A 16226-nucleotide genomic window follows, 5' to 3' on the forward strand; every position below is an offset into this window, starting at 1 on the left:
TTGCTGTGAGTTGTTCAAAAAAGTTAAAATATTTATTAAAGTGGATATTATGTTAGAAGTTATGTAATGTTCACATTAAACTCAAACACACATTTTAAAAGGAAGCACACTATCTGTTTTTCCTAATATCTTCTCTCTGAAGCAACAATCCATATTTCTAATGTATCCTTTCTTGGTTGGGAGTTGTTTATATTGACCATTAACAGTCCCTAGAACTGATTGTCAATACTCAACAGATACTGACATTGTTTTTCTAAGGTGTTAATATCCAAAAGAAGAGTATAGAGGAACCAGGGAATTTATTGTGCAAGAGTTTATTATTATTATTATTATTATTTAGCAAAGACCCTTATGTTTCAAAGTTATTATTTTTACATTAAAACTTTATTTATTTAAAATAATAGAAAGAGCCCGGCCAGGCGTGGCTCAATGGTTGAGCATCCACCTAGGATCTAGGAGATCGCGGTTTAATGCCCGGTCAGGGCACATGCCCGGGTTGCGGGCTCTATCCCCAGTGGGGGGCGTGCAGGAGGCAGCTGGTCAATGACTCTCTCATCATTGATGTTTCTCTCTCTCTCTCCCTCTCCCTTCCTCTCTCTGAAATCAATAAAGATGTATTTTTTTAAAAATTTATCTTTATTGTTGAAAATATTACAGATGTCCCCTTCCCTCCCCCGTTGGCCCCCTCTACCCCATTCCCGCCTTCTTCAGCTTTTTGTCTGAAAAATATATTCATTCATATAGGTGTCTCCTTATTTAGACCTCTCAGTTGTAGTGGAAAAATAAACTTCTAAATATGTGTATAGTATGAACCAGACCACTTTGATCCTCAGCATTGTCTAATTTGATGAGATTTTAAATATATTTAGGTTATCATATTTACTCAAACTGAAATTTGGGTTTGTAGGTTGAAATATTTAGAGATTAGGAAAAAACCTGAAAGCACAAAGTGCCTGCAGCGGCTACCTCTGCTGTCCCGTCACCACTCTGGTTTGTGACTCATGACCCTTCTCCCATCACTTCTCTCTCTTGTGTCTCTGTGTAGGCCAGTGCTGTGGTCTCCCACTCTGTCGGGGACTTATTCCATTCTCTCTGATCTTTTCCTCTCCCCCTTCCCCCAGCACCAGAGAAGGCTGGGGAGGGGGGCAAAAAGGTGCCTATTTTATGGTATGTGAATTATATCTCAATAAAAATGTTTTAAAAAGAATCATGACTTTAAACAAAAGGGAAAGTTTGCAAACGGTAGGTTCCAGGCTGGCTGCACATGCCCTTGTCTCTAAGAGCAGGTGGTGCACTTTTTTCCTATTACCTCCTCATAAATGATTTTAGCATTTTTTAAGCTTTATTTCTTGATCAGTATGTCTGTTTCTATTTTAAAAACATGAAACGCTTTGGAGTCTAGTGTCAGGCACCATTCCTGAGGGCAGTCCTAATACAGGAGCTATGGGCAGCGTTGCTTGAGAGGCTGTCTTCAGTAATTGGCTTGGAGTTTATCCATTCATATGCCTGATATGTGTAACTAGCTCACAGACACTGGCCAGTATGCTTCGTGGGGAAGGCGTGGGCCGTTTCGCAGGAGAACAGTGGCATCAGGTGAGGAGAGTTGCCCCTAGCTCATGGAGAGGGGTGTTAGCATAATTTGGTATTGCTGTGGAGATTTCATTTCCAGTCTCACCTTTGAGCCCATGAGACAGGTTGTTTTCCTTTCATCTATAAAAATCTGATGACGTGGCCTGTCTGGTATGGCTCAGTTGGTTGGGCATCACCCCATGGACCAAAAGGTCGCCAGCTTGATTCCGGGCCAGGGCACATGCCACATGCTGGGGTTGTGGGCTCGATGCCCAGTAGGGGGCATGTTTTTCACATCGATGTTTTTCTCTCTCCCTCCCCATTCCTCCCTCTCTAAAATCAATAAAAATCGTATGGTGCTTCTAAATACAGATACCAGTAAAAAGTAGTTCCCAGAATCTGCGGTACAATGGAAGCCCAGTGACGGATTTCACTGGTATAATACAGGCCGTGGGGGAGCTTAGATTTGAACCCACAGTTTTTAATCACCAATTTAAAGTGATGTGTCACACAGGAATGAGGGATCTGGTCCACCCTTATGTGACTTCACCTGACCCTGAGTACTTAGGAAACAAAGTAAAGCAGCAGGGCGATCGGAGTCTCACCTGCTCTGCTTCCAGAGCTCTGCCCATGTCCTCAGCTAATACTTATTTCCTCCATGAGATAAGGCAGTGCAATGTGCTTTCCAAACTGTAAGGGCTGACCATTTCTTTAAAGCTCAAATTCTGAATATCGCCTGCCTTCCCCCAAGGCTAGATTCCCAGTAGGACACAGGACAGTCAACATTGGCCTTCCTGCTTCCCAGGCCTAGCAACAGTGTGTGCGGGGATCCCGCCCACCATGTCCCAGGTGTGTGCGTGTGTTTGTACATGCTTGTGATACCACTGAAAATAAAATACCATTTTAAGGGGGAAAATACTGTACGGGGCAGGGGAGAGCCTGTCCGTGAAGATATCAGTAAAGAGGTTTATTTAGCCGTTGCCCTTGCGTCGGGCCAGGTAAAACTAAGAGCACAGCCAAGTGGTACCCACTGTAGGGGAACTGACTTTTCTGGCTCCTACCTAATTAGGCATTCTCTCTCTTTTTTGTGTGTGTCTATATAGATATTTATCGCCTTAAATATAGAACCTGAGATTTTTAACAACAAAGATTCTAGACGAGTAAGGAGAAAGAAAGCCACTTGGAAATTTTATTTTAATTTATGGAGCTGACATGTGAAAGCAATTAGGGGGGGCGGGGAAATTCTTACCTCCACTGAAAGAGGCTGGAAGAGCCTTTGAAGAAGGATGAAATGTAAATGGCACCATACCTTCCTCCAGGATAGCTGGGCACCCCGATCACAGATGTGCCCAAGCCCCCAAGGTTTCCAGGGCTGAATCCAGTGTCTCCCAAAGGGCGGCAGCGGAGCCCCTGACCCGCCCACCTGCCTCGGCCCCGAGACGGTGCTCCAGGGAACGGGCGGGGGGGGGGCGCGGCTTCAGCCAACGGCAGCAGCCACCGGTCTCTGCCGCGGGCTCCCCGGGAACGGGCCCGGGAAGACGGGTGGTCGCTTTCCCGGTGACGGGAGCTTTCCCGTGCTTCGCTCCCGCCGCCTCAGCCCAGCCACCAGCCGCGCAGCCCCCGCGCGCGCCCCCCGAGCTGGCCGTCCCCTCGGGCGCCGCCCGTCCAGCCGGCGGAGGACAGGCCCCTCCGGGGCTGCGCGCCGGTGCCGGGGGTGCCCCCGCCGCCCCGAGGCCCCGGGGAGCCCGACTCCGCGGCCCCGCAGCCGTTTTCGAGCCCGCGGGCGCCGCCCCTGCCATTGACATGCAAATCCCGTGGCGCGCGCGCCAATCCCGGAGGCTTCTGCGGGATCACCTGGCGGCGGGCGCCCCGCGGGCCCGGCCCCTCCCGAGCGCCCCCCGGCCCCCTCCCGGCGGGGAGGCGTGGCCGCCGGGGCCCTGCACCCCCGGGCCCCGCGCGGGATTCGGGCCTGGGAGCCGCCGCCCCGCGCCGGCCGCGCCGCCGCCGGAGCCGCGCGCAGAGGCCGAGGGCGCCGCCTCCCGCCGGCTGTGGAGCGCGCCCGGCCCGCGCCGCCCCGCGAGGTGTGAACTTGGCGTCGGCCTGGGGCCCGCGCCGGGGACGCGGTGGTGAGTGCGGGGCTCGGGGCGCTGCCCCTGGGCCGCGGCGGGCGCGGCCGCGCGAGCTGATGCCCGGGAGGGACGGCGGGCGGGAGGGAGCCCGGGAGGCCCGCCGCCTGCTTTCTCAGGGTGTCTGCTTTGGCCCCGGGGGGCCCGCGGGCCGGGGCCGGGAGGGTGGGTCCCGGGGGGCCCCGCCGCAGCCGGCCTGCTGTGGGCTGGGGGGCGCGCCCCGAGGTCCCCCGACACTCCCTGGGCCTTGGCTTTTTTTTATTAGGGAGGCAGAAACTGCCACTCCAGGAAAATAATTGCAGACTATTGACAGCGTGAAAACTTTTCGGAAGCGCTGATCTGTGAAATATTTTCATTTTGATCCATGGCTGCCCACGAGGGCGCCCACTGGGTGCAGGACGACCGGGCTCCCCGCCCTGTGCGGGGCTCGCGGCTGCAGGGGGGCCGCGGCTCCGCCCGCCCTCGGTCCAGACCTTAGGGCAGATTTTTAGAAGGCGTGTCCCACGGTCCTGCGGGGATTTCAGTTACGGAAATGAGTTACCCCGGACGCTCGCGCCGCTCAGCTGCTGAGGGGGACAGCGCTTTGCTGAAGGATGGGGCAGAGCTTACAAAATGTCAGTGCGCGGAGCGTCGGGGGGGGGGGGGGGTCTCCCTCTCTCTCGTGCTTTAGCTTTACTGTTTTATTTTTCGTTCATGCTTAAATCGTAGTGTTGGGGTGGTGCACTTAAAACTACACGGCGGCTTGCCTGGGAGCGAATGTGGCCCACAGGCCTGCCCTGCGCGGGAGGCTGCTGCGAGGGGCAGCGGGAAGCCTGGGCACGAGCCTTCTGCGGACGGCTGTGCCTTCCTGCTTCTAACTGTTCATACTGAAAGGCGAAACGGTCATTTCCAATGAAAAGCATGATGATCCGAGCTATGGCTAAGTCTTCCCCCAAATAACTTCACCAGAAATTGTTTTGCATTTTAACTAATCATGATGGTTATTTTTAAAATATTTAATTTTAAAATATTTAATTTTTTTCTGCTTATAAAAGGTAGAATATGCAGAAGTGGGAAAGTAGTTATCCTTAACAATAACACTTAGGTTCTGTTTGCTAAGGCCTAGTTTTGCACAGAAGCCTAGTCATTTGAAAACTTTTGAGCTATGGACATTTCAGAAAACTGCTAACAAACCTGGTTAGGCACGAAAACTCATAATTGACAAGGAAATAAATTTGCACTTTAAAAAAATGTTATAACCAACAATACCTTACTCATATGGTTTCATGACACAGAATTTATTGTGGCAATTTCTCCCGAATCAACTTCCCACATCTGCGCCTGACAAATGGTTTCTGTTTGCATAGCCTGTTTTGTAAATACATCTCTCTGCCATTTGAGGCAAAGAGCCCAAGCACATGCATACCCTTCCCAGTGCTTGTAGCTAGGCTCATAGACTTAATATTTTTATTGGTTTCTACATCAGAACTTCCGCATCATACGCTTGATAAAACCCTGGAGAAGGTTACCAAGGGATGTTGTAGAGAATTCACTTCCCTGGAGATTTTAAGAACAGGATAAACATCCATCTGCCTAGGATGGCTTCAGTGCGTTGCTGCCTAGATAAAGGAACACTAGGTCACCTCTCGGAACCCAAATGGAGGAATTCTAAACTTATTTCAGCCCTCAGTAACCTGGGGCCAAAGAAAATAACAGTTGCCCCAAAGCACCCGAGTCCAGGATGAGGCAGAGCCCTGTTTTGATTTATGTAAAACAGATTTTTTTTTCTGAGAAAGATTTAAAATTACCCCTAGGACTTGTCATTCCTTTTCCGTTTATGAGTAGACTATCGATACTGATTCAGTTATTTTCCAAGAAGCTATAGGTTAAATACCGTGTAAGTTCTGTGATTTAAAGTAAACGAATGCATTGTGTCATGGGAATTAGACGTTCTGCCTCAAAGGCAGGAAGGGGTGTGTTGTGCTAAACCTCTGAGCTCAGGATGGTATGCCCGAGACCTTTCTCCACTTTGGACCCCATGTTTTTATTATCCTGTTCTGTGTGTTGAACCTGGTTACATTTTCACACTAACATTTTACGTTCTCCTCAAAATGTTTTCTTGACTCTTCATTTTCAGTGTAGAAACCGTGTGGCACTTTTACTTAAACCAAGTATCTCTGTAACTTCTGTTCCCCTGGGCTCCAGCAGGGCTGCGGCTTTGCTGGCTTCTTTCAGAAGGTCAGGATTTCATGGCTTGCTGCTTCCTCTGCCCTCCCGTTTGACAGAAGTATCCTGTAATTCTAACCACTGTGTGACCTCAATTGCAGTGACACCTTCCTCCCTTTCCATAGTGTCACTTGAGCAGGAGCAGCCACCCCTCTTTCTTCCTGCTGGATCACTGTGAGGGGGCTCACTTTCTAGGAAAGGTCATGTCAAAAAGAAGATGGGAAGTCAGGAGTCTCCCGGCTGGGCGGTTTTTCATCTTGCTTGAATGAATGAGCAGTGCCACCCCACACCCTCCAGCTTGTCATGGTTTTCCATGCATGCCAAGCATGTTTTCTTACGCTGCAGTAACGCCTAAAGAACGAACAGGAATACGGTATGAACATTGGTCATTCATTTGTTCAGCAAACATTTACTATGTGGGAGGCAGCCCAGGAACTGGAAGTGGGTTCTTCGCCCTCAGGGAACTTGTCAGATGAGAGGAGAAATCAGACATGTTAATAAGCTAGGCCATTTCTGAGGGAGCAGAGCACAGAGTTAAGAACTTAGGTTTCTTGTAAGTTAAATATATACCAGCACCAACCCCATGACCCAGCACTTCGACACCTAGATATTTACCCAAGGTAGACGAAAACAGATGTCCACAAAATGACTCATAAAGAATGTTCATGACAACATTACCCATAACTGTCAGCAACGGGAAACAACCCCAAGTTCATCAACAGGAAAATGGATAAACTGTGGAACATCCTCACAATGGAATACTACTCAGTAATCACAAGGAACGGCCTCGTGCCCTAGACGGTTTGGTTCGGTGGTTAGTGTCGGACCGCGGACTGAAGGGTCCTGGGTTCAGTTCCAGCCAAGGGCACGTACCTGGGTCGTAGGCTCCATCCCCAGCCCCTGTCGGGGGTGTGCGGGAGGCAACCAATCGATGTCTCCCTCTCACATCGATGTTTCTCTCTCTCTCCCTTCCACTCTCTCTGAAAAACAATGGAAAAAATGTCCTCAGGTGAGGGTTAAAAAAAAGGAATGAACTCATGATACACACAACCACGGGGTGAATCTCAGAACCATTCCGTTAAACCGAAAGAAGCTAGACACAAAAGAATACAGAAGCGGTTCTGTCATGAAGTTACTAGAATGCAGAACGGACCTGTGATGCCAGAAGTTAGTGCTTGCCTCTGGGGTGGGAGGATTGCCTGGAAAGAGGAAAGAGGAGATTTCTCTGGAGTGATGGAAATATTTGATGTCTCCTTTTTTTGAGTGATGGTTATATGACTATCCACAAAGATCAAAATCCATTGAACCAGACACTTAAGACTTACACATTTTATTGTATGCAACGCATTGGTTCAATTAGAAAAACAACTTAGGTTCTAGAGATAGACAAGGGTACACATCCCTTCTCTGTCTCTAGGGGTATATTACCTTGAGCAAGTTGTTAAATGCCTCTGAGCCTGAAAGCACTGGACAATAATAAAATATCTCCTTCATAGGGTTATTGTGAGGATTAAGTCAGATGATGAAATGTTCAGCTTAGTCAGAACTCAGTAAGTGTCAGCTAGTAATCCCTGCAGTGATAAATATAATATGTGGTTTGGTGTTGATATAAAGTTAATTGCACTTCTTGTGAAGGCCATTTTACTTAATGTTATCAAGGGTCTTGTAACATATTAACCAATGTCCTTAGCATTATATGTGTCTTCTTTTTATGAGTCCTTTTTTGAGATTGTAGAGAATTTAAATGTAAAGTTTTTGCCTACCTGATCAAAATACCACTGGGGCCTTGCTTTGCCAGCACAAGTAAACCCCAAAGAGAGGAAATACCCACCAGGCAAACCCCTCTGTTTTTGACAACTGATTTAATGATCCTGGTTGAAGCTGAACTCCCAGACTAGGCTCGCAGCCTCCCCTGGGCACCCAGCTGAAAGGGTTACAATTGCACCCTCTTTCCAAAGCTGTAGTTGATCTCTGTAGCCAATTAATATTGTGCTTTTTTTTAAAGGCAAAAATTATATAACTTGAATTTTGAGCCAAATACCTTGGATAGAGTGGTAAATAAAATGCAAGCGTTTACTTCATCTATTAAGCTTCAATTATTTTTAAGTAAAACAGAGTGTTTGGCAAAGATGCATTATATACTTTGCCAGCTCCAGCAGAGGTGTGTTGTTGTTGGATGGGTTTAATTCATTCAGTAAACATCAACCGTTTACTGAGAGCATTTTATTAGCCCCTGGAATTCAATGATATTTTGCCCCATTATCTCAGGGCAAAATTACTGGCAGACAAAATTCTTTTTAGGGCTCTGCCCTCTGAAGGGGAGAGAAGAAACCTGAAGGAAGAACCTTCGAGGACACTGGACTGACTATAAATGTGTATCCATTTCTCTTGGAATATTTGTCACGGCAGAGGGCTCTGTCTTAGGCTAATTTTTTTTTTAAAGGCTCCTGCTTATGGTGGAGGTTTAAAGTCCTGGTTCTTTTTCATCGGTCCTCTTTTCTTAAACACCAGAGTTTCTTGCTAATGTTCTCTCTTGTTATTTATTACTAAAAATAACAACACCACCAAAATGACATATATAAAGGCAGTTTAGTAGAGTGGAAAGGCCTTAGACTGTGGAGCCAGGTTGACTTAGGTTTGCATCCGAGTTCTGCTACCTATTAGCAATTTAGGTCAAGTTCCTAAATTCCTTAAGCCTGAGTTTCCTCATCTGCAAAATGGTGATGATAATACCTTAAAAGAAGTAGTAATGCTTATCAGATTAAGGATGAAGTGACAAAATAACTAGCTTGGCACCTGGTGGGTGTTAACTTCTAATATTTATCAAGTATTTGCTAAGAGTGGGGAACTGTCTGAAACTCCTCTCACATCTCCCTCGCCCTCCTATGAAGCAGGCACCACTGTCACCGTGGAGGTGCCAGGGTTGGAATCTCACAAGACCTTGCCTCTCAACTGACGAGGTCAGTTAGTTAATAGAGGTCAGTTAGTTTTCCCTTTTAGGTAAAATTGTTTTTACTTAATTACTGCAAGGAGAAAGGGACATAAATAAGTGCCCTCCCTTCCTTTATGGGCTGCCTGCAAGTGAACACTGGTGGTGCTGAGTGTGTTCTTCAGTGGTTAAAGTCTACTTACTGCCTTCTTGCTGAGGTTAGGGGGTGGGGTTTGCAGGAGAGGCGCTAATGACCTTGTCACGTTCTTTCCCCAGCCCTCAAAACTCTGCCTGTCAGTGGCTCTCTCTGACATTGCCTTTCACCCCCTCCCCAAAGGACTCCAATAAAGAAGTCAATTTGTGAACATAAAATGTGGAGAACCAGGCTGCCTATTACAATTGGCCTAGACTTTGTGAGGCCCATTTAGGGACTGATGTAGATGCCATATTACCTTGGTGTCCACAAGGAAGCCACGGTGAAAAATGTGTCCCACAGCCCCATCCTAGTCAGAGGCTCAGTAAACGATTGACCTAGGATGTTTTGTGTTCCCTATTTCCACTGGCATTTCCTCAACTCCCAGATTCTGGAGAACCCTGAGCTAGAAAACTTTAAGCAACAAATAAATCCCAGGAGGTGGGTTGAGAACTATCGATGCGGTGAAGACGTAACAAGTCACGTTGGCCAGTTTGTTAAAATAATGTTCGATGCCCAGGGGCAAATGGAGTTAAATATACAGCCATGGTTTCCTATTTAGATTGGAGCCTTTTCATTGAATCCCACTAAGATGCTCTGTACTAAGGTTCTGGACGTCCAAACCTCTCCTTGCAGTGCGGCCAGACAGCGAGTCTCAGGACCCTGTCCTAAGCCACCCAAGTGGTGTGGTTGTGTTTACAGACCCATCAGAGAAGCCCCAAGCACGCAGAGCCCCATCCAAAGAGGTGCCGCTGGAGCAGTGGGCTGAATGAGACCAAGGGGGTTGGGGAGGACTCCCCCCTTTGCAAAGTGTTCTTGCATTTGAAGGAATGTCACTGTGTGTATTTGAAGTTCTGTCCACCCAAGTGAGCCCCATTATCTCGGGATAAAGTTACTGGCAGACAGAATTCTTTTAGGGCTCTGCTCCCTGTGAAGGGGAGAGAAGAAACCTGGAGGAAGAACCTACAAGGATCTTAGCTCTGTGGTTGTCCCTGACCTCTCGAGGCTGCTTCGCCATGTGCAAGCTCCGTTTGTCTCTTAGCCTGACTCAGAATCGATGTGCATGGCTCAGAATTGCATGACTGTCACTTGAAGTCACTCTCTGCCTCTTCACTGTGGCCTCCAGCCTCTTTCCTTCAACTTTAAGCCCTTTGTGATGGTTCCCATGGTTACCTCTTCACCACTAGCAGCTGGAATGCTATAGTGAGAGGAGGCCGCCTCCCCTACTGAGCCAGGTCTGGCTGGGCCGGAGGCCACCGGTCTGCAGCTGGATCTGCAGCTGGATCTGTGACATGGGGTCACAGCCCACTACTTCACTTTGTCATGGGTTCTGTCCCTTTCCCAGGCTTGGTGTGTTGGGGTTGCAGTGGGAGGGGAGACGGAGTGATGTACAGCTCATGGGATATTTCCTGCCTAGACTGGCCTGGCCTGGCCACCCCAGGACCCGCCAAACTCCTGCCTGGTGCCCGGCCCTTCTGTGTTAGTGCCCAGTGCAAGGGGAAGGACCTGCTCTGCCCTGTCAGATAAAACTCTACCTGCCTTCCCTTCGGCTTTTGTTCCCAGTACGGTGTTTATGGGTTAGTGGACATTAACAAGGCCAGGCTCCAGTCTGGAAGGAATTTGGCATCAAAGGTAGGTTTTCATCCAGCCTGGAAGACCAGGCAGGCCCTGGGAACTGGGGGATTGCATGGGAACTTGAGGTTCAAGATGAGAACACAACTAGCCAAGAGTTTGTCTTGAAGCCATCTCCTGAGATACTGCTAGAGGCTTAAATTCCTTCTCATTTGCAGTCCAGGTGGCCCCAGAGTTAACACAGGAATTCTAACTACAGATGGAAATTAAGCAGCCCTGGTAGTGAGGGTAAGAAGTCATAGAGACCACCAAAAGTCATCACTCCTCACGAAGACAATACTGAAAGAACTGTTACGTTTTTCCTGGGGCAAGGCAACTAACTCTGTTTTCTAAAGTTGTTCAGCCCTACAAATTTCTCATTAAGCCTTTCAATGATGTGATTGTTGTAGATGGTGGTTAAGGACACCATGTGGAACATTATAGTATGTTGGGTCCTGATTTTACCACTTTGTTTGTGACCTTGAACAACTTATTTACCTGTGCCTCGGTTTCCATTTCCGTGAAAGGGAGACAATACTTCACAGGGTTGTTATGAGAATTAAATTTGTTAGGTAAACATACTTTGTAAGTTGTAAAGCTCAACACAGGTGCCAAATTTTTAATAATTTTAAATGATGTTTTGAGAATGCCATGCTAAAGACAGATTTTGTCAGTCCCACTTTCATATTATATATGTCGGTGGGTCCAGAATTCCCCTGGAGAGGATAAGGCAGTGTTGGGGTAAGGACATACAGGATTTAAAAAACACAACACTCCAGACTGTATTACACTAATCCTATAGTAACAAAGGGAAAGGAAAAATGGGGATAAGTAAAAATTCAGTCCATGGAACCATAATTACAAGCACCTTGAAAAGGTGTATTGTAAACCTCAAACAATTACTTTTTCACAAATGCACTGCATTTGGGTACCTTGCCCTCCATTTAAACCGCACTCCCAAAGAATATAAAGCAACAGCTGGGGGAAAGCTTGGGAGACAGAGTCCTGCTTTGGGTAAAAGCAAAGGTTGGAAACATTGAGGTATGAGATTTGAAGGCATTTAAATAGCATGGAATGTCTATTATCTACCCTAAAAGCAGAACGAATCTTGCATATTGTGGACATAAATGCAGTTGGCACGAGCTTTTAAAAAAAAATGCATGTGAGCTTCTTTCTAAGACCCAATAATCCTCTTGGGCAAAGTAAGGATTAGGCCTCCCTCACAACAAGGGGGTGAGTTCATTTTTGCTAAGATTCCTTAGCTGATGCCAAATTTAGCAAGGGACCTACTTTCTCCCAATGAATGACAGTCTCCATTTACATTTTTAATGTCCACCCCTCTTCTCAAGGCAGGTCTAGGACAGGAGCAACCTATTTGCAAGTAGAAGGGAGAGAGAAATGCTGGCTCCCACACCCCCCATTGTGTCCCCAGGGACTTTCCAGAGCCAGAGTCCTTCTACTTCCTCCTGCCTGCAGGAGGGGAGGGGTCTCTCACCCCAGAGCCAAAGGTGGGAGGACTCCAGGGGCTCAAAAAAGCTGCGCCCAAACTCATTATAGTTTTTTATTATTATTAAATTTATTGAGGTAACATTGGTTAATATCATTATATAAATTTCAGGTGTACAACACAATTCAAAATCTGTATACTCTATTGTGTACTCACCATCCCAAGTCTAGTTTCCTTCTGTTACTATATATTTGGCCCCCATGTTTTAAAAACTGCCTTGCAGATACATTCACTGCCTGTTCTTACATACAGAAACCTCCACTCTGGACTTAAATATTTATATCCTTCACAAATGCCTTGGGCATTTGCAGTTTCCCCTTTTAAGAAATAAAAGGGCCCATCATTGCACCACCGTCCTGTCAGTCCATGGAACCAAAATTACAAGCACCTTGAAAAGGTATATTGTAAACCTCAAACGATTCCTTTTTCACAAATGGGCTGCATTTTGGTACCTTAGTGACTTCCCTATTCATCTCTCTCAGGTCGCTTTGACTGAATGATAAAAGCTCCTGTCTTTTATGATTTTATTTATTTGAGAGAGAGAGAAAGAGAGAAATGTTGATTTTTTGTTCCACTTATTTATGCATTCATTGGTTGATTCTTGTATGTGCCCTGACCGGGGACCAAACCCTCAACGTTGGGGTATCAGGACTATGCTCTAACCAACTGAGCTACCCAGCCAGGATGGCGCTCCTGTCTTATAGTGGTGATCATAGGCCTACTGTTAACTGATAGCATAAATAGTTGATTGACACATTTTATAGTTTATATGTAGTATTATACACTGTATTCTTGCAATAAAGTAAGCTAGAGAAAATACAGTTATTGAAAAAATCTGCATATAAGTATAATTCAAACCTGCATGGCTCAAGGGTCAACCGTATTGTATAGTCGTTAGGAACACAGGCTTTGTCATCAGCCAGATCTGGATTTAATTCTTGTTCCACTAGAGTTTGAGCAATTTCTTCTGCTTCTGAGTCTGTTTCCTCATTTGTAAATTAGGGATGTAATAGCATAAAAGTGCCTACCTTAGAGATTGGTTGTGAAGATTACAATAAGCTGTGGAGGTAATAATTTAGCACCTGGCCTGGCTCAGAGCACTCCATAAGGTAATTACAACCTCTGGGACTGCTGCTTTGATGCCTCTGTGAGGCATACGGTAGGAAGGAAATGAACATACATACAATGTAGGAAAGTGGATGGAAAGGAGAGGGAGGCAAGCTGAGTGGACTACTCTTGTATCATGTACTCTATCTCTCTAGTACTTATCATGATTTCTAATTATATATTTGTGCCGTTATTTTGCCTGTGCTCCCCATTAATTTGTAATGATATTCTCTTGTGTGGTCCATGGTTGACCCTTAATGATTGTTGACTGAGTGAATGGATGATTGAGCTGGGTATAGAAGTGGGCTCTGAGTCTGAGCAGGAAACATGTCCTATATCATTTCAGCAGTATGACTAGTGTTAAGATGTTCCGAGTCGAGAGCAGGAAAGCAGTCTGGGTAGCAGAGATTAGGGTGGGGGAGCCCTTCAACAACTGGCCTCATCATTTCTCTAGACCTAGGGACAGTTGGGCTAGGGACAGAGAAGGGTCCTATCTAAATTTCATTAACTCCTTTCTTTAGAAGAAGCATTTGTTTTAAAGAAGCTTTTGATATTAAATGTCTGCCACCTCTGTCAATGGACTTTCAAGATTGTAGAATCCAAAGGCAGTATGACATGAGAGAGAGAGTGTGGAAGTTAGAGTTAGGGACCCTAGCTTCACGAGCCAGCTGTGTACCTTACACGTCCTGACCTGAGCAAGCAACTGTCTCTGTCTAAGGCTGTCTACACCTGCTACATGGGAGTAAATGCTGCCTGCTCTACTTGCCCTTTAGGGTTATTATGAGGGCCAAATGGAATAATGTACAAAATGTGCTTTCAGGCTATAGTGTCTGATGTTAAAGTAAGGAATCGTAGTGGCTCGCTGCTGAGGTTTGTGTGCTTCTCCGGGAACCATAGATGAGGGGAGAAAAGGGGAAGCTGAATTTTCTCAGGAAGCCTTCGCCTCCCTCTGCTGATACTGGTTTCCCAGGAACCCTGCTTCCTCTCCAATGAGTATTTTCAGTGTTTGCAGAAGCTCCCAAAGTAAATCCTGCCACAGCGTGAAGTCTTCCCACTGCTGGAATTGGCTCCCAGGATAGAAGCATCTACTTCCATTTTCAGACCGAAATTTTCCTTTAAAAATATGGAGAAATTAGACCCTTAGACTCATCTAGTTAGGACAAAAATAAGACTAATTTACTTTTTCTGATAGTTAAAATGATAAATGTTCATTGTCAACAACTTATAAGATATAGAAAAAGAGAAGAAAAATGTCACCTGGGATCCTTTTACCCAGTAGAAACATTTTCATACATTTTCTGGTCTTGTTTTCATGCATACCTTTTTGTCTCATGAGTAGCGGAAGGGTGATGTGGAAGAAATGACAGGCCTGCATGGCTTCGCATGTGGCTAATGGCTAAGAAAATAATATTCAAAGCTCAGTTCTCCTCTGGGGCATTTAGTGAGGGGCGGAGTGAAGAAGGTGTGGCCTGTGGCCGTACTTTCTCTATTTCATTTCACTTTCTTTACCTGTAAAATGAGGATTATCACTGTCTCATGATAACATTAGCTGAATAACTTTTAAAAGCACAGTATCTGGTACATATCATATGCCCAATAAATGTAAATTTCTTGTCTATTGGTAAGAAGTTACCATTTATTGCCAGATGCTGTTCTAAGTGCTTCACATGTATCAATTCACTTAAGCCTCCCAACTGCCCTTTGATGCAGGTGCTGTTAGCCTATTTCACAGAGAAGAAAACTGAGGCACAAGAGGTTAAGTGACCTGCCCAAGGTCAAACACATCATAAGGGATAGAACCTGAACAGAACCTGAGCAGCTGGCTCCAGAATCCATGTTGCTCACACACACCATACAGCCTGCCACTAATCAGAGTTGACTCACAGTCAGGCTCTAAGCGTTTGTAGAGAGTATCGAACCCTCCAGTGGTGGAGTTATCAGTTTAACTGTAAGGCCTTGGTTTTCTTGTGCACTTGCCTTGGGCTTGCAGATACAGACTTCAGTGGGTGGAGGGACTGAAATCAAAAGTAAATCTGAAGCAGATTAAATATTTACTAGGTTAAAAGATTTGGCTTTTTCCCTACCCACTCTTTTCTAGTCTTTGTGCAAGGCTGACATAGAGGTCATTGGCTGAGATCTGGCGATAGCTAAGCTTATGGTTTCAGAAAAAATCAGAAATATACTGAATGCCAGTGGTATGAATTGTACACGCGGATTCATTTGGTTGGTTTCAGGGGAAATCAAGTGAGAAAAGGCAGCACTGAGAAGAGCAGGAGGTACAAATGGACACAGGCCTGAGACACAGATGTATCCCTACGCATGGCCGAAGGGTTAAGTGTGACCCTCCTGTAGTAACCAAGCCGCCAGACCAGGGAGGGTGAGCCAGAGACAGAAGAGGTTTTGTTATGCCTGTGATGGAAAGCACCAGACAGGATACAGGCCTGAGGGGATACAGAACAAGCTTCCTTGATGGTCAATAATGATTTAAAAAGAAAAAAAAAAAAAGAAAAGAAAAGAAAGAAAGGAGGAAAGAAAAGGAGAGTAATGAAGGGACAGTGACCCAGAGGTTAAGTCTGAATATATAGGTACCGAAAGGTCAGTAACAGGAGCAAGGGGTTTTTAAAGAAAGGGCAATTTATTGAGAATGTGAAACCTTTGATAAATGCTCAGCCACCAGAAAATGAAGAACAGCTGTGTTAGCCTAAGAACAGAAATCTGTCCCCACCAGCATCAGTTCTTAAAATCTCCCTCCAGATGCTCAAGAAGTGGGAGTCCAGGGCTTCTGCATTCTAGGAGACTGAAGGGACAAGTGCTGGGAGCTTATGGCGATGACACCAGAGACCTGCTAACAGGATAGAGAGATACAGTAAGCCCGGCTCCATGCGCAATGGACATGGAACAGGATACAAAGAAAAAAGACACGTGGGAAACCAAGAACACAACTTTTAATAAGGCAAATTATGAGAAATGAGTACACAC

General features: G+C 46.1%; 1 protein-coding gene across 7 annotated transcripts in view; it reads left to right on the forward strand.

Annotated features, from left to right (window-relative positions):
* SHROOM3 (shroom family member 3) overlaps positions 1-16226 on the forward strand; it is a 270211-nt gene that overhangs the window by 192547 nt on the left and 61438 nt on the right. Inside the window, exon 1 of one of the 7 annotated variants that reach the window (XM_081148822.1) lies at positions 3574-3695. The exons of the other annotated variants lie outside the window; for them this stretch is intronic. The gene's annotated coding sequence lies outside the window, so the exon portion shown is untranslated. Of the gene's footprint in view, positions 1-3573; positions 3696-16226 lie in introns of those variants that run through there. 7 annotated transcript variants of the gene reach the window in all.

The sequence above is a fragment of the Miniopterus schreibersii genome, assembly GCF_964146895.1.
Source record: "Miniopterus schreibersii genome assembly, chromosome: 1".
NCBI lineage: Eukaryota > Metazoa > Chordata > Mammalia > Chiroptera > Miniopteridae > Miniopterus > Miniopterus schreibersii.